At 44.6% G+C, this 24,505-nt stretch overlaps 1 pseudogene; it reads left to right on the plus strand.

The window, feature by feature from the left end:
• Positions 1-462: 462 nt before the first annotated feature.
• The window catches only part of LOC133278203 (S-adenosyl-L-methionine-dependent tRNA 4-demethylwyosine synthase TYW1-like), a 31,431-nt pseudogene continuing 7,388 nt past the window's right edge, over positions 463-24,505 (plus strand).

Raw genomic sequence — 24,505 nt, forward strand, 5'->3', positions numbered from 1 at the left:
GTGTTGGGTTTTATTTTCAAATACATCCTCTGTGGAGTTGCATTTTGTGTGGTTGCCAGTATGGATTCGGACCTGGTTGTTGGTGCTTTATGTGGGGAGTGTGCCCAGCTTCTTGGGGAGCTGCTCCCCATGGGGCTGCAGGACTGTGGGGGTCAGCAGCAGACAGACACACCCTGGTTTTCTTCTTCAAGGTAACTACATCAAGTGGCATTAAACTGGCTCTTGTGTTTCTGTCTCAGCATTCAGGCAGCTTCACTGAGGTCTTAGCAGTGGAAAGCTTGACTCAAACATTACTAGAAGATTACTTGCAGTTGTTAGCAGGGCTCCAAGCATCTTTGTGTATTGCTGTGCTGTGGGTTACTGCAGAGCTCTCTTGGTGGACACTGGCTGTGCTCTGGTGTCCCCTTCAGGAGCAGTCCAGCTAGTTTTGCTCAGTCTTCCTTGTGCCAGGATTTATTTTAGATATAGATGCATGGTTTGGGTGGGGGTGTTAGTTGATTTAAGCATGTTTTTCCTTCTGTTTGCAGGCATCTCAGCAGTACAAGCAGCTCGCTTTGAGGAAGCAGTGACCGCAAAGCAGCTGCGCACTGTCACTGGTGGGAGAGCCCATCATGTACCCAGAGATCAACTGGTTTGTGGGGCTTCTGCACAAGCACAGCATCTCTGCTTTCCTGGTTACAAGTGAACAGTTCCCAGATGAGATTAGGTAAGAGTTGGACAAAATACCTCCCTACTAAAATATTTGAGTGTAGACCTGTGTTTTAATTCCGTTTTATTGCTCATCAGTCAGCTCTGCACTGACAATAAAGAAGCCCACTCAGCATCTATTTGATTTTAACCTTTATCTCCCTGTGCTCTTTCTCATCTCTTTCCACCAGTTTGATTTTTCCTTTCTATATCTCTTAAAGTGGGATTACCTCTGAAAGGGAAGAGGATGTAATATAGTACCTCCCGGAGGTGCAACGGAAGAAGAGCAGCTGAGCTCTGTGTTGTGCTTGGGGACATGGGTGATAACTAGTACAAGTGTTTCTGACAGCCAGAGCAGGTGACTGAGCTTGTAAGTTGCCTTTTTTGTTTCTGAGCTTCTCTTGCAGTCTGATCTTTGTTCTAACTCCATCAGGCCAGGTCGGGCGGGGCTTGCAGCAAGCTGCTCTAGTGGAAGGTGTCCCTGCCTGTGGCAGGGGCCTGGAACTGGATGAGCTTTAAGGTTTCTTCCAACCCAAACCGTTCTATGATTCTAAGACGAGCTGTAAGAGTTCAAACCCAAAATTTATCTCCAGTACCTCCAGCAGAACCTGGAGTGCAGGATGAGAAAAGGTGAAAAGCACGTACTCCTCTGCCAAAGTGAGATGAGTAGTTTTTAATCTCCCTCTTGAATGGATTTGAGCTGAAAAAGCTCAAAATATTTTAATGATCTCTGATAGAAGAGTTTGCACAAATGCAAAGAATCCCTGTGGCAGATGTTCTTTTGCATCCAGGCTGCTTTAACAAAAGCATAGAATCCCAGCCTGGTTTGGGTTGGAAGGGACCTTAAAGCTCACCCAGTTCCAACCCCTGCCACGGGCAGGGGCACCTTCCACTACAGCAGGTTGCTCCAAGCCCCTGTGTCCAACCTGGCCTTGAACACTGCCAGGGATGGGGCAGCCACAGCTTCTCTGGGCACCCTGTGCCAGTGTCTCCGAACAACCTGAAGCGAACTGAAAATCTGAAGCATGCGGCAAGGAAACACAGCACATGGTGCGAGGGGGTTGGGAACCCATCACAATACTGTTAGATGATGCTGCTGCTGAAGTCCAGCCCTGGCGTTAGTGAGCACATTAGTGGAGCTGAGCACAGGGTGGTTTAGGTTACTTAGGTTGTCTTGTCCACTCCGTGCCTCTCTGTATTAGCACTCTGTGGTGGTACTTCCTTTTCACTTCCTTCTCGTGGTCGGAATTTGGCACTGAGCGGGGAGGGCAATGCAATTTTTGAGCAAGTAATTATACACTACAAAGGCATTCCAAATGATTGAGTAATTGTGTAATCAAGTTACTTTGTCATGTATTATGTGCCTGAGAGACAGAAATTGCTCTGTCCTAAAAATAGCATTTTAAAAAGAGAGCACGTGCTATATTCTGAAGCTGCATTTCTTAGGATCTGTTGAGTGTTTTTAAAAAGAAACAAAAAAGAAAGTGGTAAAATGCTAGTCTTGCTGTCTTAAAAATTGCAACTGAGCTTTGGCTCATCAAAGCAAGTGATTTGCTTAATATGGTAACTGAAGCCTGCACCATGCTCACTTTTCCACTGTCAGCAGAGGGGAGCTGTAGTGTAACAGCTAGCCCTAAAATTGGCAGCAAGGCCCCTGACATCCAGTGCTATAACAGGGAGTGGGGCCTGGGGTTTGTGCTCATGTTGGGAGCGGTGCCCATGGGCTCTGCAGCCCTCTGGCTGGGTCTGCAGCAGGTGCTGCCTGTGCCTTCCTCTCTCCTTCTCCTCCTCTTGTATTTGCACTTCAAGGACTTTTTGACTATTGGGACTTTGTATTTCAAGGCCAGGTTGGATGGGGCTTGGAGCAACCTGCTCTAGTGGAAGGTGTCCCTGCCTGTGGCAGGGGTCTGGAACTGAAGGAGCTTCAAGGTCCCTTCCAACACACACCAGTCTGGGGTTCTATGATTCTATGACTGCAGCTTCATCTGCCTGCAGCCACAAAAATGTTATTGCAAAGTGAAGGAGGTTTTATAGCACATGAGCTTGCATTGAGCAGTTACTTGGCTCTGGTCCTCTTCCTCCTCTTGTTTTTGATTAGTGTCTGTGAAGAAGAACCCTGGTGTATGGGTTTGTGTTTATGAGCATCAATAATTCTCATAGAACATTCACTAGACTAGGTCTTAAAGCCCCGTGCTTATTATTGCTCATAAGCAAATGCTCATTTTGGTGTTTCTGTTCTTTATCTCATTGACCATGCCATCTCCTGTCTGGCTGGGGAAAGCCCCTCCTGTCTGGTAGGCAGAAAACAATTTACTGCTCTTCAGTTGTGTTGTCCTTCTCAGTCAGAAATCACTGCCCAGGTTCAGATGTGGTAAATGCAGTGAATTTGATCTCAGCTGGACTGGAAATTACAACCAATAAAGTAGGAGGAACACTGGAAAATCCATCCTGGTACTATGCAACAATATTTTCTGTTGAGTTTGAAATGTAGCTGTGTTCCAGGAGCATCAGTTTGTGCCTCTTCTCCTTGCTCCTCTTTGGCAGAGCATGCATGAGGTCAAACTGGCTCCAGTTCCAGCCACGGCAGAGCCCTGTGGACCGCTTCATTTCGGAGCAATGTGGGGTAGAAATCGCTCCCTGGGATCTCTTCCAATTCCTTAATTTTCTCCAGTACAACAGTGAGTCTGACTCTTGCCTGTCCTGAGGATTGAGATCCTCAGGGAAGAGGTGACTTTTCCCAGGTCGTGTTTTGAAAACACTCGCTCCATCTTCTGTGGGGCCTCTTTTAATTGGGCAAATGCAGCATTAAGTAAAGGAAGGAGTGTTTTGGCCATGATCTTTGAAACTGAGTACTTCAATCCACTCACTCGTAGAACACATGATCATTTTGGAGGTTATGGCTTTGGGCTGCCAGGCCAGACAAGCTTCTTTGCAAAACAAGTTGATTTTTTTTTTCATTTCTTTTTTTGTTAAAACCTAAAATGTTGTATTTATTCTGAGCTATTTCAGTCTTCAAAATACATACAGAGAGAATATATTCAGATACGTTGTTTGATTGTCTGTGCTAAGTGGATTTTCCTGGATAGCAAGGGCTCTGCTTGGTCTCATTCTGGACATTTCTCGTCCGTTTGTCACCTTTGGAGGGCAGGGGATGGTGTATTTTTAGGTGGCACTGTTTGGCAGCTGAATAATAGTTTCTAATTTATCTTCTCTAAAGAGCCAAATCATTCTGGGACCATGGCCTGCTCATTAACAGACTTCCCAAATAACGATTGCAAAACGTCCTAAAACTGTGGAGAAATACATGGTACAATTAAAATGCTGTCATTCCATGGGGTGGAAGATGCCATGAGGGGTGGATGTGTGTTACACTCGCTGGCTTGATCAGTCTTGTCTGTGATAAAGGCCCTTGTTTTAGGTTGTTCCTCTTAATGTCCTTCATTATCCCTTTGCTAATGGGCTGCAGTGATGCTGCTTCTCCTTTATACCCTTGGAGTTTACGGAAGGGATTAGACTCAACCCAGGCTCTTCACACTCCAGGATTAACCAGGAGGTTTAATCTTTTTAGAAGTTCCTGCTGTTGGGCTCACAGATGCTGTGCTCACTGGCATTGTGTGACCAGAAAGACTGTACTGAAGGATTTATATGAAATAAGAACCTTGGAAGTGGAAGGAGAACATGTTGGGGGATTGTGCTTGGTTTTATTTTCTAAACAGCTTTGATTTCCCTTTCATTTGACTGATGCCAGCTGCAGGCCAGGTGTGAGTTCCATGTGTCCAGTAGAAAGTGGCTGAATTATGGCTGCATTTCTTTTGAACAGGATTATTTCTCCATCAGCCAGAGGAAATAGAGCTTGGGGAAGGGACTTTATGGTAACTACGGGGAGAAGCAGAGCCTTGCAGTGCCTCGTGCTAACCCCTGGCAACCTGCTTTAGGAAGCCTTTCTGCATGTGTCACACTGGAGTGAAATATGTTCTAGTTCAGTAAGGAACAGATAATTGAAACATCAGCCAAGGTCTCTGTATGTGATGTTCTTAGCTTTGGGGTGTATTTGTTGGAAGGAAGTTGTAATGTCTTGCTATTAAGATGATGGTCACTTGACGGAGATGAACCACTGGACTTGGATAGTTTTCCTTGTAAATACTGGATAGTTCCTGTTGCTACTGGAGCAGCAGAGCAGCTTGTTTGATAATCCTGTATTTTATGTGTTTTCTGGTAGGGAAACACAAATTCAGCTAGCAGTGAAGGCTGAAACCAACAATTGCCTTCTCCTTTTTATTTCCAAGGAACCTTGAGCCAGTAACGCAGCTGTATGTCAGCGTAGATGCCAGCACTAAAGAGAGCCTGAAGAGAATTGATTGGCCCCGCTTCAAGGATTTCTGGCAGAGGTTTCTGGGTAGTTTAAAGGCCTTGTCTGAAAAGGTACCCGGTAAAGAGTGTGCTTTTAAATATTCTTTCTTCTGGACCTTATCCACTCAGTACAAAAGGAGATTTGAGAGGCTTAAGATGGGCCATGGAGTGGGTTCTGGGTGTATTTGGAGCATATTTACATGTTTTTTACATCAAAGTGTATAAAGTCCAGCATGTTTGATCGGTTTTCCATAGGGGGAGAAATGTAATGACAAAAGAAGAGAAGAATGTATGTCAAATGGGACAGTAAACTCTGCTGTGAATTAAAGGTGCTATGAGAGATTGAGAGATTATAAAACAATAGATAATTTCCTGATGGAGCATTTACACTGCAAGCAGGATGCTAAAGAAAACCTGTAAATCCAGAGAAGCTTAGGAAGAGTCATAAATCTCTGTGTGGCTCCTAGCACTGGTTCTCAAAGAATGCAGTAGATAAAGGACTTGACAGTGTGTGTGATGGAGTTCAATAGCTCCAGTTGCCCTCCTGCTACATAAAAATCTGCTTATTTCTGGAAGATTTACCCAAAATAGTAGATCTGAGTGTAACAGCAAGGGTGACTCTTTGCACTGTCAGTGGTTTGTAGCAGGTGTCTGAGACAGCTGAGCAGTGACCTGAAGGCCGATGGGATCACGGCTGCCGCTGTCAGCTCAGAGCGTAGTCTTCCATTTAACAAGCTTTGTAGTAATTAATAAAGCACTTGTGGTCCCAGCATCGCATTAATTGGTAAGAACAGGGCTTCATGAGTATGTCTTCCCTGTCTTATGTACTGATAGGTAAGATGGAAGCAAGTACTTTTGTTTACTGATGTAGCAGAAGTTGACATGATACCTGCTGAGATGAACAGACAAGAGAGACTGTTCCATTTGAATAATGAGATTTTCTGCCTTCTGAGATGACAGTGGTGGACCATTTTCTGCCAAATCCATGTTAGTAGACCTGGGCTGCTCAGTGTAATTGTGTGACACTTTCTCCTGCAAATGCTGTGAGTAGCTTTATCAAGCTGCCTGCATGCAAGTGCTGGCTGATCTTGTCAAGCAACATCTCAGGACAAACTCTGAGCTTACTGAAATCAGGTACAAATTTACTAAGTTCTCTGTGTGAGTAGAGGATGCTGTGGAAAGACAGGGAGCTAAATATTGAAGGCAAAAATATTGAAAAAGTCTTTTGGAAACTTGCTTTTGCCCACCATTTCTTTTCTTTTGTCCCTCTTGACCCTGGATAGATATGGTTTATTCACTGCTGTGTATTGTCAGAAATTCCCTTGCAAAGAATTGAAGGTGAAAGTATTGGCAAGTTGGTCCATACAGCTAAAACTACTCTGGTCAAGGTGAAGAGGAGAGGAAAGAGAAAGTCAACTAGAAGGTGCCTTTTCTCCTCAAAGCAACTGCACTTTGAAGGGTCCTTGAAACACTAATAGCACAAAAGCCCATTAATAGTTGCTCCAGTTGGTCTGCTCTGCTCATCTGCACGTTGCATCACACAAGGGGGACAGAAAGAAGCTGCTCTGTGTTAGGTTTTTCTCTTAATGTTATGTGTGATTCTGGTACCCAGAAATTACCTTGAACTGCTTCCTGGCAGAAGCACCTTTCTGTTTTCCTCCTGAGCACATTGCTTGGTGTTCACATGAGATGTTAAGCACTGCTCACTAGGACTGTGATAAGTGAAAGGTGGTGAAAGCTGGTGCTTCTTGAGAAATGCAGCTCCTGTGTCAGAATAGGTGAGGAAGTGCTAATGCATTGTGTTGGGAAAGTGATGCTAATGTATCTGGAAACAAAATACAAGTCCCATATTTTCACACTGCCTGACAAACCATTCAGATGTATTTAGTTCTCCTGAGACCAAGACAAGCTGGCACTGCAGCTGATATGAGTCACTGTTAATAAGCATCATGGAGAGGTTTGGTCTTTGCATTTAACAAATAAAAATGGACAAAGAGAGTTTTTAAAAGCACAAGTTGTACCTTGCTGGGCTTGCCTTTGTGGTGGTTGGCAAGTGCTGTGCTTGCAGAGCTACCCTGCTTGCTTGTGTGCCTCCTGCGGCTCCATGCTTGGTGCTGCAGGGATGAGTGGTTAAAGACAGTTTCTGCTGCAAAATGTTGGTAATAGAAACAGACAAGTAGGAGAAAGGAAGAGGAGAGGACATGCTTCAATGTGAGAAAAGAATAAGGATGTCCTTCTTGGACATCTTCCTGCCCCCCAAAAGCAGGTTGATTCTTGTTAGGAATAGAAAGGGAAGGACCTGGGCAAAGAGGCAGGGTGCAAATCTCTTGCCTTAGTGAAGCAGTTAAACTGATAACAGATTTCAGGGTTTTAACTGAAGTTCTGCACAAAGTTATTGAGCTTTTCGTAAAAGATTGAATTTAATAGTGAATTTTTCCCAGTATGATTTGACAGCATCATGTGGCATGTTGGTGATGAGTTGCTGCAGCATTTCCAAAGGAAGTTCAGGAATAAAAGTTAAAATGTTTTGGTGACATTTCTTTCTGCAGCAAATAGCAAGAAACCTCCTCTTTGTCCACTACTGTTTGGAGCAAGTTTCATCCTTTCTAGAGTGATTCTCGTTGAGATGATTTTTGTGCTAGATTTTCTATGCTGAGAAATGTTTTTTTTGAGAGAGGAGGTTCTGTTAAGCAGCAGGTAGACTCCCAGAAGGCTTCACTTGTTTCTTGTCAGGCGTCTTCTGCCCTCCAAATTAAATTGAGAGCAAAAAAGAGAGACATTAACATGTGCAATTCAGAATGTGCCCTTTCCAAACGTCATCACATTTGAGAAGTCTTGTCTCATCCTCTGACAGCCTTGAGTTCATAAGAATAATTGAGAGGTGACTTGACTCAAGTGCCTGGAGGAAGCAGAGAATGGGAGTCCTTGTTCTCCTCATAAGGATGAGAACTGTTCCAGTGGCACTTCTTCCAGCCATTGCTGCTTCATAATGCTGTATCCAAATGAGGTACAAATTAATAATGAGGGTCCAGAAGCTCAGGAGGGAAGAGATAGACTTAACATCCCTGGAAGTTTTATGCTTTTCAAAAGTACCATTAACCAAAAGTGGTGGCTGAGCAAGGAAACAAGGAACTGGTGTTCCATGAGTGGTCATTCACAAGCAGTCAGACTTGTGATCCATTTGTGTTCTGACTTTGTGCTGTTTCCCTCAGAGTTGTTAGATCAGATTTTCTATGTTGACAGACTCTGAAGACTACTGTTCTTGTTGACCATAAATCACCAAGTGTTTTCCCAAACGACAGGGATGTTGACTGAGACAAATGGGAATCTCCCACTGAGCTGCTGATGAATGAAGCAGGGATGCAGTGACCCAGCGTGGTGAATGTGCTTACAGATTTCTGCCCAAGCACTCTGAAAATAACTGGAGAAAAATGGTGATGGACATACCAGCAGAATCTTGACATGCTTGAGAAGTGAGCTGGTGAAAACTGGGTGGACAAGGGCTGGTAGGGACAGGACAAGGGGAATGGCTTTAACCTGCCAGAGGGCAGATTGAGATGAGCTCTTAGGCAGAAGTTCTTCCCTGTGAGGGTGCTGAGGCACTGGCACAGGGTGCCCAGAGAAGCTGTGGCTGCCCCATCCCTGGCAGTGTTCAAGGCCAGGTTGGACACAGGGGCTTGGAGCAACCTGCTCTAGTGGAAGGTGTCCCTGTCCGTGGCAGGGGGTTGGAACTGGATGAGCTTTAAGGTCCCTTCCAACCCAAACCAGTCTGGGATTCTATATAGCACTGAGCTCCTCAGAGAGTTGGCCAGAAAAGGGAATTCTTAGCTTTGCTTGTCCTGTGTATGGTTTGGTACCTCTGGTCCTTGCTGGAAGGTGCCAAAGATGGTTTGTCCAGAGAAAGGCGTGAAATAAACCCATCTTCCAGTTCTGCCTTAGCTTGCTGCATACAGGTTGTTTCTCTTCCACTGCTTGCTGATGAAGACACCAGTTGCATATTTAAACACTCTCAGACTTGCATCTGGTGCTGTTTACTTCAGTTATCTTTTTTTTTTTTTTTGTTCTCCAACGTGATCCTTTCCTCAAAGTTACCCTGGGTTTCTGTGTGATTACAATGTGAATATGGGGAATTACATCTTAAGCATGTTTTAGTGCCTATAATATGATCTATGACAGTAACAATTGCTTTATGGAAAGAGAACATTTGATTTGCATGGAGATTATTTGTGTGGTTACTGGGGGGAGGGAGCTGGTTTGTTGAGCCTGGTCTGATGCTTCTGAGTGAAGTGACTTTGTAAGGAGAATTTAAATGTAAAATTTGCAACAGATGTTAGAATCAGTAATCAATTTTGCCACTAGAAATATGGAAGAATTTGACTCTTCTGCACAGTAACTGCTCTCCACCAGCTGTGTGCTTGTTTTAATGGTTTTGCTAATGAGACTTATGGTGTAAGGCTTTTGAAATGCAGTATGATGAGTGTTACAAAGGTATGGTGGTTAATATTAAGTTATTGTCTCTGAAATATATCATCTTCTTTCAGTTTAGCTTACAGCAAGCAGCAATCCAAATGAGGCTTCATCGAGATACTTGGCTACAGAGGGAGTGAAATCTTATTTCTTCTGTCTGTTCCAGTACCTCTTGAGTTTACTTGCAGGCAAGAAAAGGAGAAAAAATGTTCATAAACAGACTTCACAATAAAACTGATCTGTTATTCTAAGCTTCTGATTGTTCCTGTGTGTCTTATAAAGAGAGGAATGTGAAACTGGGCGGGGGAAAGCAAGGTGTCTCTTGTCACTGGTGAGCCCTAGGCAGAGGTGAGAGTAAAATCCATATTGTCGTAGTCCTTGTGCAATGCTTTGTCTGTTATCATAGAATCTCAGACTAGTTTGGGTTGGAAGGGACCTTAATGCTCATCCAGTTCCAACCCCCTGCCATCGCAGGGACACTTTCCATTACACAGGTTGCTCCAAGCCCCGTCCAACCTAGTCTCAAGCACAGCTGAGTCCTGCACTTTCGCCTTGGATGAAAATGCTGTTAGATTTGCCAATGTAAGAAATGCAGAAATAACACATGGATTCAGTCTCTTCTGAAGCTGCTGAATTGCTGGAGTATCTTTTGTGTGAATTTGTGGAGTTTATTGTCTTGTACATACTTGAATGCAGAAACCTGTGAATTAGTGGCAGTACCAAAGATTGAAGCAAACTGGCAATTCAAAGGTGAATTTTCATTATTGGCTTTTTTACACAATCAAGGCCTTTGTGATGGGTTCTGCAGCTTCTGTCCAATTTGTTCAGCCATTTCTAAGTGCAGTAGTCATGTGCAGTTCCTGTGCTGACTAATTTGAGCATCTCCCTTTCTTGTTATCCCTGAAGAGCTCTTGGGCGCTCATCTGTTTGGATGGTGGAGGAACTGAAACTAGATGCATTGTAAATGATCTCCTCTAACTCCTTAGTTTGAAAACCTGAGGAGCATAGGGAGTATAGGTGGTGGTGAGCCCTGGAACTGGACAGTTGATGATCCTTAGTGCTGATGCAACTGTTTAGACTGTCAAAATGTGCATCTGCTTCATTGCATCTATTTAATTCTGGCTTTGTGTTGAAATTTGCTTAACCATCTGGAGGAGCCGTATCTCCCTGTAGGACTCTTCTGAAGAGTCCAGCTTTCTGTGAAAGTGGGAGGATCTGACTGCTTTTCATAGAGATTAGGGCTCTAAAAGGATGCTTTAATTCGAGACATCAGAGATTTAGGTAATGTCAAGCATAATCGCCCAAGGCAGACTTCTCAAGTGGGGAGTACGAGTTGAATCCAGAGACACTTAAGGCTTTTTAAAACTCTTTGTTGTGATTTTCTTTTTGTAAGAAGCAATGTAAGTTTTGAGTCCCTATGTCAGGCTTAGGGAGACCTTTGAAATAATCAAGATTATTCCTTGGATACAGATTGGACTCAGACTCCTTTACACAAGGTGAAGACTGCGCAGCATTGTGACCTTCTTCATCAGGCCTTTGCTAGGCAGCTTCCTGCCAGTGCCTTTGGCTGTGCTGGCAGTTGACTGAATAGAAGGTTGCCATTTTTGTTGCGTTGAGCAAATCCTTCTGATTCTGCTCTAAATTCTCCATTTTCATGCATTGCTTCTGTTGTAGTTGTCTATAGGGAACAGACTTACGAATCTGATGGAGAAATGCCGCACTTCAAGTGAGGTGGGAACAACAGGACGCTGCCACGATGGCAAGGGAGAGCACTACTGTTGTGTGTGATGCTTCTAGACTGTCCCATCAGCTGGCTTACAGAGATGCCCAGTAACTTCATGTTCATGTTAGGTGTTAGGCAGAAGTTCTTTCCTGAGAGAATGATGAGGCCCTAGCACAGCTTGGAGCTTGGCTATTAAATAGGATGGGCAGGTAAAATGTTAGATTTTATTTACCCTTCCAGAATGTTTATTGCTTTAGAGCCTGACTCCTGAGTTAGAGCTTTACAAGAGCAGTAAGCTTGCAAGAATTGCTTAATCAATAAGAAAGAAATTTATTTCAGGCTCCTTGTTTATATTGTTCCTTGTTAAATGAAATGGGCAGGATTTTCAGCAAATCCTCGTGGGGGTTTTCAGTTCTATTCTTAGATGATTTGGACAAAACCCAGAAGAAAAATACTATAAATCCTTTGCTTCACAGCCTGTGAGAGTGATTTTTAAGGAGGTAATTATGTTTTTATGGCAGATTAATCCCTGCTTTCATCGTTGAACTCTTGAAGTTGCATATGCTGGTTTGCTGTTTCCCAAGATAAGGAGTGTCACTTTATTCTCTTAAATCCAATAGCCCCTTCCCTGGTGTGGATTGAGCTGTGTGCCATATTGTGCCATGCCGTTGGTCACACATCCATCGTTCCTGCATCGCTGGGTGCTGCTGTCTGTGATTTACACCAATGCAAGTGCTGACATCTTGTCAAACCTTTTTACCTTACAGGCTTGATGCCTCTTGGTTTTTCATCATCTTACAAGTCCTCACTCAAAACATCGTTATTGCAGGGTTATTTAAAATGCAGTTTAGTCTTCCCATTGCTAGCAAAAAGCACTGATTTTGAGGAGTGTTCTTTTAGAGCCCTGCAAAATTTCATGTTGTTGGCTGAGATTTCCAGCTGTAGCGGTCTGTAAGGAAGCATCCAAGTCTTTGGCTGTGTGTATAAATAACTGCTGGGATGGCTTAAAAATACCGAGTGCCTGGCAACTGACATGGGGGAGACTGGGATCCTGCCCTGGATCCAAAGGGACTTGGGTGAATGATGAGTTCATTCTTTAGCCAGAAGCGTTTGGCTGAAGCTGGCCTCTGTCTTTAAACATGCTCTTATCCCTCACCTTTCTTTTGCACATCTGAATGCCATTCAAGTTTCTTCTGTAAGTTCCTAACTCTGTGTGTTAAGAATTGGGCCACGGAGATGCTGCAGGACTGCAGCAGCTCTGCTCTGGAGACAGGCTAAGAGAGCTGGACTTGTTCAGCCTGGAGAAGACAAAGCTCCTCAAGGGAAGACCTTAGAGCAGCTCCAGTGCCTAAAGGGGCTACAGGAAACCTGTAAGCCTTCAGCAAGGCTCCAAGTTTGTGCCCAGGGCCCACTGACTTTGAAAGAACTTACACCAGAAGCTTGACAGGGATGCTCTTGTGAAGGCTCCCACACAGAGGCAGGATCAGGACCTTTGCTGCATGGGCATCTCCAATTAAGCACAGCAGCAGTCACATGGGTTGGAGCAGCAGCTGCCACAGCAGCAGGGACCTGCCACGCAGGCACCAAGTGACAAGCACTTTGTCCAGCTCCAGCTGCTGCTCTTCATCACAAAATGAGGAGGAGCACAGGAGCTCCGCCAGCAGCTGACCTGCTCGGCCACCCTGGCTCCATCCTATCTGCAAGACATTCCCTTTGCCAAAGAGGTGCAAAGATAACAAGGCAGGAGAATCACTACCTTGCTCTCATCTGCCCATAAAACTGATTGCTTTCTAAGCTGAGCAGGTACCTCTGATTTCATCTGGGCCAGTACTTTGTGTGTTATGTCACAGGATGGGGTAGATATACTTGTGTCTGATCATGTCTCTGAAAGAGAAGAGGCATTCAGAGCTAGTCTTGCGATGGGGAAGAGCTGAAACCACCCTCTGGGACTTCCCACACCCTTCTTTCATTTCACATTCCCTAAAACATCCTAGCTACAGCTCCCCACTGGTGTGTCCCTTTACCTCTATGGACTATATCTCAGGCTTGACTGCTTGACCAACAATGAGGGTACCTGGTGTGGTGATCCTGGAGAGGCATCATTTCAAACATGTCAATAGTGCAGTTGTAACCCTGGCAGTGCAAGGAAGTCAAGAGAAGGACAAGATTAAGAACAAGCTACAGACAAGGAGGGGAGCACAAGAGAAGGAGGAAAGTTTGCCTCAAATCATAGAATCACTGAATGTTTGGGTTGGAAGGGACCTTAAAGCTCATCCAGTTCCAACCCCCTGCCATGGACAGGGACACCTTCCACTAGAGCAGGTTGCTCCAAGCCCCTGTGTCCAACCTGGCCTTGAACACTGCCAGGGATGGGGCAGCCACAGCTTCTCTGGGCACCCTGTGCCAGCGCCTCAGCACCCTCACAGGGAAGAGCTTCTGGAGCTGGTGCAGGGTCCAAAAAGAGGGTGATGGTGATGATGAGGTTGTTTTTCTCCCCTCTCCTGGAGATGACGTGGACAACTGTTGTGCTGTCAGATCCTGGGCAAAGAGGAAGGATTTAGTGCTGCTCTGCAGTTGATGCTGGGTTGAGCTCTCTCACTTTCCTAGCAGTAAACTCAAAGTTCTAGGCTTTGCCCTGGTTTTACAGCAGAGTAGCTAACATGTTAATTATTCTATGGTAATAGATACCTTTTTTAGCAATGAAGACAAAGCCTCAACTGGTGTATTAATAGCAAATGCTCGAACAATACATGTTTTTAGTAGCTACCTACGCAGCATAACCTATTCAAGTTTTTTCTTTAATGCCTGTTAGCCTGAGAAAAGGAAACTGAAAACTTTTGTGCTCTCTGCTGAGTTAATCATTAAAAGGAAAAAAAACCTCCTCTCCTGTGCAGCTCTGCTCAGCAGAATGCTCTCAGGTGTTTGCAATGTGACTTCTAGGGGGACGTCATCCCTCCAGGGCCTGTATTCAGGGCTGGCTGTGTAGTGATAGATGAGCCTGAACGAAATGACAAGCCCTTTATTTAAGGGGAGGGTCCTGGTTGCCAGAGGAATAGATTAATCTGCCATCCAAGGGCACTGAGTCTTTCCCTGATGATGCTCTCTGGGAGCGTGATGGGTGCCACAGCTCATCTGCAGAGGTTTTGGGAGCCTGGAGGTTCCGCAGGGCTGGATTTAGGAGAGGCAGAAGTGATCTCCAGTTCTCGTACAGAGGCCCTGTCTTCAGGCTGAACTGGAAGCTTTGGAAAACTGTGAAATTTGGGAGGTGCTGGCATTTGAGATTTCTTTTTGCTGTGTTTTGGATCTTTTATCCTTTTGTGGGATTTTATGCATAAAGATGTGTCTTATTGAATATGGTGAAAAGCTGCTTGGCTGCAGGGTTGTGTTTTTTTTCTGATCACATCCCTGTGACAAGTAATTTCCAAGTGTGAAAATTGCTTTGATATCTTTATTCAGGACTCGCTCACTTAGGAAGGAGTTGCATAACCTGAACAAGGGAACTGAACTGAGTCTGTAGAGTGGATGGCTTCTATCTTCACAGGGGCTCTCACTGGGAAAGGGCAGCTGTCTCCTGCCACTGTGTGAGAGCAAGGAGCCTGCCCAGAGCCCCAGCACCATGCCAGGCTGCAGGGTGATGCACGTATTTCATTTCTTACCCTGTTCTGTGTCATGATGAAAGCAGGTTCTTGCTTCCTGGGAAGCTAGAGAATACATCCTGAAGCCAGTTTCCAAGTCAAGCTTTTCCTTGAAGGAAGTAAGAAATACTAATGGAACTAAGAACTGGGTTTTGAAGCAGCTTCCTGCTCATCATCTGATACCTGCAAAGGATCTGAGAAGATGTGTGAAAGAAAGAGGTTTTTCTGTTTAAAGTCTGCACCACGATTTCTTCTCTCCCAAGGGTGCTTTTTCCATGTAAGCAATGCAGTGTTTCCATTGGCAATATTGGTTTTGTTACTTGAGATTCATTAGCTGCCAAAATAGGGGATTTATGTTAAGAACTCTGTAAATGAAATGTTATTTTCTAACAATAGAAATATTTTATCTATATTGAAGGAAGGTAGATGAGTGTTCAGAATTATAGAATCATGGAATGGTTTAGGCTGGAAGGGACATTAAAGCTCATCCAGTTTCAAGCCCCTGCCATGGGCAGGGATACCTTCCCTGGGACAGGGTGTGGAGCAACCTGGTCTACTGATTGCTGAGATTTGACTTGGACTGTTTTATGAAGAATAATTATATTTGATCTACAAAAATACGAATGATGATGTGGAGGGAATTAAAGAGAAATAGTAATAAAAAAAGAGGCAGCCCCAGTCCCTCTTGGTTATTGAAGCGAGAGGGAACACTTTATCAAACTGACATGTACATCCTTTATTAACATCTTCTGGGCCAGCAGGTGCTGGAAGAGCAGTGTCACCTCCTCGGCTCTGTCCGAGGTGTGCTCACTGGTTTGGCTTTGAGCTGTGGCCATCGACAAAATGTGAGTGAGACACCAGGATCTCAGATCCAGTTAATCAAATGTTCATGGTTTTAATTGTAAGTGCCCTTCCCTAACCCTGTTATTTCTTCTTATTTTCCCTTGTGCCCTGTTCTGGCATTCCAGGGCTGCTGGAATTTCAGAGGAGCTTGGAAAGACGTTAGCAAGAGTTGCCTAAAGGAAAAACTGCTTTTTCCCAGGTTGGTTCTTCATTATTTTGTCCTCAAACATTTGGGGAACAGAAGGCTGAGCTTGACCTTTTCAAATTGCATTTTTGGAACCCCATTAAAAAAAGGTGACAGTTGCTACACAGGTTTCAGAATTCAAGGAGAGAGAAAGTGCAATATCTCTGTTTCTTAAGCATGTTGCTAAGACTGATGTGGTTTATGTTGTCCTCCAAAGGGTAAGATTTGAAAGACTTGGGGAAGCAAGTCATAGTGTGGTATGTACCAAAGTGGTTCTTAGTCATTTTCCTTTTTTTTAAGGTATTTCTTGCACAATATTCTGTATTAAGTTGCCTTTAATGGAACAACTGCCACATATGATCCCAAAGAAACACCGCACACTGTGTTTTAGAGCAGTCTGTGGGGAGGTAACCTGAGCAAAGGATCAGGGAAGCAAGGGCTATTTGTGTAAGATTGCTCAGTTTCTACCCATATGCTCAGCATCCTGTGCAGGCAAAAGCACCTCATTAGCGGCTTTTTATGTCCAAGATTGTGGGTTGAGGCTTGGAGAAGTTTGTTAGAACTGGGCAGGAGCATAGAAACAGGTTGTCCTGTTGCTCCTGAGCACTGTGCATTGGCTTGAAGGAGCATCTCCCACCGTGAAGGACTCAAAGTACCTGCTGCTAATTGTCTTTATGGAGCAGTATCCTTCCTGGTGCTATTTTGGCAGCTCCTAGGGATGGGCATTGTGCTTCTGACATATGTTGTGACCTCTGCTTGTTGCCATATAGGCATCGTGCCATGTAACTGCTCTGATGGCCTCCATGGTTTTCATACAATTACTTTAAAAGTTATTCTGACTTCCCCAGCCTTGCAAAGATTATTTGCTTCAGCACATTCAACTGTTCTCTCTGCAACCAGTTCTTCACTGAGTTCTGAATTGCTGGTTATTTAATCTCCATCAATTATAACCTGATAGGTGGTAGGGTTCCCACGCCAGTGGCCCCAACACAGCCCCTTTGCTGGCAGGGTGATCTGCTGCAGGAAGAGCTTCTTGGTGTAAAATAGATGTGGTTCCACACTTTCAACTTTCACCCATTCAAAGGCTCCTTATCACATTAATTTTTCTTTTCCTGCTAATGTTATTCTGATGGCTGTGTGAAGGGAAATAATAGTTGCTTTCTGTGGAATCGTGGGGTGTAAAGCACTGCAGCCCGGTTTTCTATCCTGATGCTTTAGATCATTAAAATCTCAGGGCTTAAGCTCTTAATTCTTGTTCTTCAGTGCTTACAAGAGGATCTCCTGGGGCCCTATTGTACAACCCAATACAAATAATGCATGAATAAAACAGGATCGTGTATTTGTACTGCCAGCAGACTGTAAGGATTATTTATATCTAACACTTTGTGGTATTAGGCCCTTACTCCTTTTGATATGTCCCTTCTACCAGCTTTCCTCTCTTCCCAGACAACACTTGAGAGATGTTGCCCTCTGGAAAGATGTTTCTTCAGTCGCAATATTAATTTCTGATTTTGCTAGCTATTTTTTTTTCTGTATCCCTTTGGCAGTGTTTTACTTTCTCTACCCACTTCTTTCACCACCAGTCATGATTAGTTAATACAGCTTTTGTGCTAGTTCAGTTATTGAAGTGATGGATAATACACACAGGCTGCTGTTATTGCTTGCCAGTGCTGCCCTGTGGGGGAAAAAGCCCTTTTAATGCACTTGTAGCATTTTTATTTTTATGAAGTACTTGAACTTTAGAGTTAGTCTTCTAAAATCATCTAGGATGTATATTGGAGGGTGTTAAAAATGAGATTTAAGTGGGAGGAAAAACCAGCTCCTTTCATATAAGCCTTCATTGAGCCACTTGCTGTAGCACTGTGCTTGATTTATGTTAGAAAATGTTGTGATAAAAGTAAGCTGAAACTATTTTGTCCTCTCCATGACACTGTTCCTGCAGTACCACGTTCACTTGATGCTGGAACCCGTTCCTCTTGTGTTCAGGCTGTTAGCCTGAGCTTTGAACCATTTTTTTGGTAGCACTTATGTTTTGTCCCTCTGCAGAATGTGTGTGACATCACAGAATCCCAGCCTAGTTTGTGTTGGAAGGGACCTTAAAGCTCATCCAGTTCCAGCCTCCTGCCATGGGCAGGGACACCTTCCACTAGAGCAGGTTGCTCCAAGCCCCTGTGTCCAACCTGGCCTTGAACACTGCCAGGGATGGGGCGGCCACAGCTTCTCTGGGCACCCTGTGCCAGCGCCTCAGCACCCTCACAGGGAAGAGCTTCTGCCTAAGAGCTCATCTCAATCTCTTTTCTGGCAGGTTAAAGACATTCCCTCTTGTCCTGTCCCTAGATCCCTTGTCCAAAGGTTAGAACCTGGTGATCTTAAGGTCCTTTCCAACCCTAACTATTCTATGATTCTATCCCAGTGGGAAATGATTCGAGGTTTTGTCTTGGAGAGTTCAGTTACAGCTCTCTTTAGTAGCTTCTGCTTCTGGGTTGAAAAATGTAATAAACAAATCAGTGTGTGTGCTTCCCATGACACTGAAGTTCAGGTAACTTTGTGCCACAGGCATGTCATGGGTAACAGGGAAGGGAGAATCTCTTGGCTCAACCTGAGCCTATACCTGGACTCTGGTGCAGGAGAGTTTGATTCCAGCCCTGGGATTCAGCCTGGCCCCAGCCCTGGAATGTTAGGTTGCCATGGATTTGTTGCAGTGCTCTTTTACTCTGCATGTCTGGTGCCTTTGTCACGTTTTACAGTGTGTCAAGGAAGGAAAATGGGTTAATTAAAAAACCAATTTGCTGGAAGATTGCTCTGTAAAGAAATCCCAGAGATAAGTGAAATAAAACTTTGGTGGAAGATGAAGGGAAAGAGAGAGAAAAAATGGAAACAGGAAGATGAGGCAGCAAGATGATTTGTTCCATGGCCAAGTGCTTGTATCAGTAGTAGAAGGCCTTTTTTCACCAGTCACTTCTTTGGTGAGCAGCTCCTAAAGGGGAAAATCAGAGTAAGTCCAAGGAAAGAAGTGCTCAGAGGGCTCTCTGCTACTGTGCACAGAAATACATCTCCAAGAGGCACTGGTGGGATGAGGAGCTGTGATACTCGGCTGCAGGACTGTTCAGGCAGAAATCCAGGTGCCCTGTGCAGAGGGTAACGAAGGTGGATGCTGGTCTTGCAGTCATTAGTGCTGCAGCTACTCTGTGTGTTCCTAATGGTTTGCTCCAGACTTTTTGTAAGTCATAAGCAGGGTGTTTTCAGTGCTTCCTGGTTGTGACATTGTCACTTTGTGCTTCCAATAAGATGTTCCAGTGCCTAAAGGAGCCAACAAGAAACCTGGAGAGAGGCTTTGGACAAGGGCCTGTAGGAACAGGACAAGGGGGAATGGCTTTAACCTGCCAGAGGGGAGACTGAGATGAGCTCTTAGGCAGGGGTTTAGAACTGGATGAGCTTTAAGGTCTCTTCCAACCCAAACCACTCTGATCATGGGAGAGCCTTTTCTTGGCGATGCTGTGCCTGGTGTGCCCGAAGAGTTGGTGGGCAGGGGCACACAATGGTCTGTCCCCTGTTCATCCTGTCCGAAATTCACCTGTGCCAGATGATCCGGATGGAGGAAATAAAATATCTCTATAGCAACTAATAGTGAGATTTTATGTTTGGGGAAGCAGACCAAAGAGAGAAACTTCCTTCTTGTTTTGCCCTTAAGTTAGAGCTGCTGTTGTAAAAAACAAGTGCTTGGATATATGTATGGAAAAGGGCAGCTCAGCTTGCAAATGCTGAGTAGCTGCTTTCTTGGAAAAACAAGGGAGGTGGCTCCTTGTTTGGCTTTGCTTTCGTTTACCCCTGGGTTCTTGGAAGAAATTAATGATTTCTTTTTGTGTTGTTAATGTAATTTTGCCTTTATTTCAGCAAGAGCGCACTGTTTACAGGCTGACACTGGTGAAAGCTTGGAATGTGGATGCACTCAAAGACTATGCTGACCTGATATCCCTTGGTAAACCAGGCTTCATCAAGGTCAAGGTAAGCTGCGTGGAGCCATTTTATGTTTTTTCCATCAGTATTTTACTCTCTTTCCTCCCCCTTTCCTTCTCCCAGTCTTAAACTGATAGGAGCAAATGCAACTCTTCCAAATATTTCAGCGGTACTTAAGGAACTTATCTTAGATGCAAGGAACTTACCTCTTGCTTTTAATTTTAGGCAGCCAGATATGCTAGCTTATGTGTGCATTTGGATAGTCTTCAGTTTTAACACAAACAAGCTTTTTATCAGCCAGCATTAATTTCTGCCCAATGGAATCAGACCCTCTGGTCTTTTCTGTATTTCTCATGAAAGCAGAGACTGATAAATAGCTATTCCTTCTTTATGTCAACCAACCTTTTAAACAAAATATTCTGGGACAAGATGGGAGTTTGTGGTCTAGTTCTTCCCATCCTGCTTTCAAATTCTGCTGCAGGAAAAGGTGATAAATGTCTGCTTTGCTGATGTGATACTTGTCTGGCTGTGCAAAACAAGGGAAATACTGCCTCTGCGACTGGAAGAGCTACTACCAGGAACATTGTGACATGCAGCGGGGCAGGAGGGGTTTTATCTTGGAGTTATTCAATGTAGTACCTAGAGAAGGTAAAAAAAGGCACATTACAAAGTGTTCTATAAAGAATCACTATCAGCGCTTTCACCCAGCAACTCCCCTGCAGACCAGCACATTTACCTGGGGAATGTCTTTTTGTAACACTGTTATTCCTTGACTTCCCTTTCTCTTTTCTTTCTCTCTTTCCTGGTTTTGTGGTTTTTTTCCCCCAACTTTTATTTACTGCTGCTGTAAAGAAAAAACCTGGAGTTTGATGTAATTTCCTCATGAAACAAACCCCAAAGGTTTTGATACTGTCAGTATCAAGAGGTCTCTTTCTCTGAATGTGATGCTGAAGTTGATAGCGTAACACTAAATAAGATTTTGAGTATGGTTTAGGGAAAAAGCCTGTTTTACAATGTGTAACAGACTACTTTATATTCCTTAGGTAAAATCTAGTATAAGATGCTTCCAGCATGCCAGGAGGGCAGAGATGAGCGTGCAAGCCAGCATGGAGTAGGAGCCGTTAGTGTATGTGCCACTTAGTCTGCTCTGTCATGGGTAGTGACTTTAATTAGTAAAATGAATCGGATGTAAATTAATGTTTCTGGGCACAGATTTATGATTCTATGAGTTCTATGATACCCCTGAGCCCTCTTCAGGGTGAACATCTGGCTCCTCCAAAGCAGGGACTGCTGTTCCCTTTGCCTAGGGAAGGATTCAGCCTCATCCTTGTCATTTCCCAGTAGCGTGGAGCTCAGCCCTCCCAGTCCCTCTTCCCTGATAAAATCATGCCTTGGACTGCCAGGGAAATAGGTGAGAAAACAAGGTGGTTGCAGATATACTCCTATTCATAGATGCACAGACTGGTTTGGGTTGCAAGGGACCTTAAAGCTCATTCAGTTCCAACCCCATGCCACAGGCTGGGGCACCTTCCGCTAGAGCAGGTTACTCCAAGCACTGTCCAGCCTGGCTTTGAACACTGCCAGGGATGGGGCAGCCACATCTGGGCATCTTCCATCTGGGACAAGCTACTGCCCGCGCTGCTTCTACCAAAAAGGTCATCTTTGCACTCCAGGTGCTTCAACATGCTTGTTGGATCTCAACCAGTGAGGACTTTTCTCTGAGGAAAGAATATGTGTACACTTTGCTCTCTTTACAAAAGTATGAGCTGAGGCAGAGAGGGGCTGTGTGATGTTCCTGTAGCACATCTGGGGCATTTGGCAGCACTCATGTACCTGCCAACACTAGCTGTTAAGGGGGTTCAGAGGGGCTGCAAGAACACAAAAGGCAGAGGGGTACAGGGGGAAATCACACCCTGTCTGGCCAGGTGCTGTTGAGTCTGTTGGGGACTTCTCATGGACTGAAACAAGGGTGAGTTTGCTATGTCTGGTTTTTGTTTGTGGTTTAAAGTGTGTGCTGCTCAGTGTTACTGACTTAAACTCAGGATGCCCTGCTCTAAATGTCATATTTCCAGAAATGCATTTCTGAATATCCAGCAGATAAATGAATTTCTGCAAGTGCTGGAGGATAGAGTGTCCCCCCAGGCATAAGGTGATCCTGGCCAGAGAGTGGTGGCCTTCAAGCTAAGGCATAGAACATCTCGTGCCTCAGTTTCTTTCTCTGTTCAGGATTTAGTGTTGTGCCTGTACTGTGGCCCTGAAAGTATCTGTAGTTGGCATATAGACAGTCTCTCGTCTTTCCAGTCCCAGGAGCATTACTTGGGGAAACTCAGATTGGAGCCTTCTCAAAGGATGCACCATACAGCAAGTCTGACAGCAGCACAGCCCTGCAAGCCCAAAGTGAGAAGCTGAATACAGGAAAGCTCACTGATTTCTTCCCAGCTTCAGCAGCAGAAATGAGTTGTCAGGGAGCTCCACCTCATGCACCAGCAGGCTCTAAGGTAGTTTCCGTTTTATTCTATTTAATTGAGCTTTTTTTAATAGAGCTGTGCTGTCCTGTTATCTTAATTTTGAAAAGAGGAAAGCAGGGTTCATGTGTGTGAAGGATGAAGCACATTGCTGAGAGCAGCATTGCTGGAGCATCCTTTTGCAGCAGGAGCTGAACTTTTATTGCTGCCTGAAACAAATGGTGCAACTCTGTGGTGGTATTTGGGGTCTAAATGGCATTCCCGTCCTCCTAAACCGTCATAAAACTTTGTGATGGCTTCTCTTGAGCAGTGTCTCTTGCTTGGCATTAGACAGTTTAAATAGACCTGAAGTTGGGGGTACCTGGAGCCCTTGTCCAGCTCTGGGGCTACCAACACAAGAGGGATGTGAAGCAGTTGAACTGAGTCCAGAGGCCATGGAGATGCTGCGAGTGCTGGAGCAGCTCTGCTCTGGAGACAGGCTGAGAGTTTTAACTGGATGAGCTTTAGGATCCCTTCCAACCTAAACCACTCTGTGATTCTGTGATTGGATGAAAGTTCTTGCTCACAGATTTTATGTGAGAAGTTTGTTTAACAGTTGCCTTTCTTCCTTGCCTCTTTGGAGCAAGCATAATGTTCCAAAAGGTGGGCACTTGGTGCTCTGCAGAAAGGAAGTAGCTCACACTAAATATAGCATTAGCCCAGTCAGTGGCCTTATTTGTTTCGCATAGTTTCATCTGCCAGTTCCTGTGGAACAGCAGCGTTCCTGAAGCGTGGACGATTTGTCTCGGTAGGGGGGCCCAATGGCTTTCTCCTCTTGCTGCACTGTCTGTGAGTTTGAAATGTGGGGGGATTACATCGTGTGGAACCAATTTCTCCCTTTTCTTGGCCAGAAGGAGTAAGCAACACATCCTGGGGTGGCTGATGAACAATGAGTTGTGTTGCTGTGGGGTAGTAAGAGTGTCCAGCCAAGGAAAAGCTCATAGAGGGGATGTCTTCTTGAGGATGCCTTCCTTCTTTGGTCTGAAATGTGGACTGATTGCTAGTGGTGTAGCCCCTGGGCTCCTGAAGATATTCATGTTGCTGCTGTGCCTGCTCTCAGACCCTCACCCCATGGTTTAACCTGATGAAGTGAGCAGCTTATCCTCCTTTGCACTTTGCAGACAGCTTGTTTTCATCTGGTCATCTTTTATCCTGACTTGCAAAGCTCTTGTCCAGTGTCTTACCTGTGAGATCAGCCTTCTCTAGGGCAGGATTGGGGATTTATGGTGCAGTGGGTTTGGATGCGTCTGTTGATCAAACTGCTCTGTTGATCAAACTGAGGTCAAGAGAGCTTCAAGGTTCTCAGCTGGGGTCTCTGTCCTTGTGAAGTTTGGCTGCTCTGGAATAAAAGGTGAGCAGATTTTATCAGCAAAGGAGAACAGCAGAAAAGGGGCTGTGTTTTATCCCCCAGAAGCCTGGGAGGTTGTGATTGTGCAAAGCATGCATAGGCAAGGTGACCACTTAGATAGAATCCCCAGCATTCAACGTGGTGCTTGGTACAGTAGGATATCAACTCAGGAGTTAAATTCTGACCCAAAGGTGGGTAGGTGGGGTTGAGGTTGTTCAACTCCAGCTCACTGCTGTCAGTATTCCCTTTCTGCACTGTGTATTGATTGCATCTGGACAGAGACTCCTGCCAGCATGGAACTGGCCTTTTGTCAAGCCCCAGAGTTGTGTTCACACAGAGTTTGGAACCTGGGAATTTTCCCCCAAAGACTTGGTATTTTTGATTCAAAGCAATTTATGGTATTCTTCTGAGAATGAAGTGTACTGAAGAATCATTTTGCTGCATGGACAGGGCTTAGCTTTTACTTTTTCTTTTTCAAACCCCACAGTGATAGGTTAAAAAGGCAAAGAGCAGGTCCGGCTCAAAGCAAATAAACACAAAAATACTACAAGATACGGCAAAGCATCTGCCAGAAAACGAGTCTCATCTCAGCAGGATTTCCTGGTTAAATACTTGAGATAAATGACGTTCATTTAAAATGAATGTAGCTAATCCAGTGTTGCTCCAGAGAGGCTCGTGGGGTGGAGTGGAGAGAGATTTAGATCCTTGCAGGGCTCAATACTTGTTCTCATTTACATGAGTATCTTACAGTGCTGAAACTCTGTGGGACCCTATTCTCTTATTTAAGCCAATAGAAATCAGGCTTGA

The sequence above is a fragment of the Pezoporus flaviventris genome, unplaced genomic scaffold (assembly GCF_033815535.1).
Source record: "Pezoporus flaviventris isolate CSIRO_AGI_PZ_B2104156 unplaced genomic scaffold, CSIRO_AGI_Pfla_v1 ptg000063l, whole genome shotgun sequence".
Taxonomy (NCBI): Eukaryota; Metazoa; Chordata; class Aves; order Psittaciformes; family Psittacidae; genus Pezoporus; species Pezoporus flaviventris.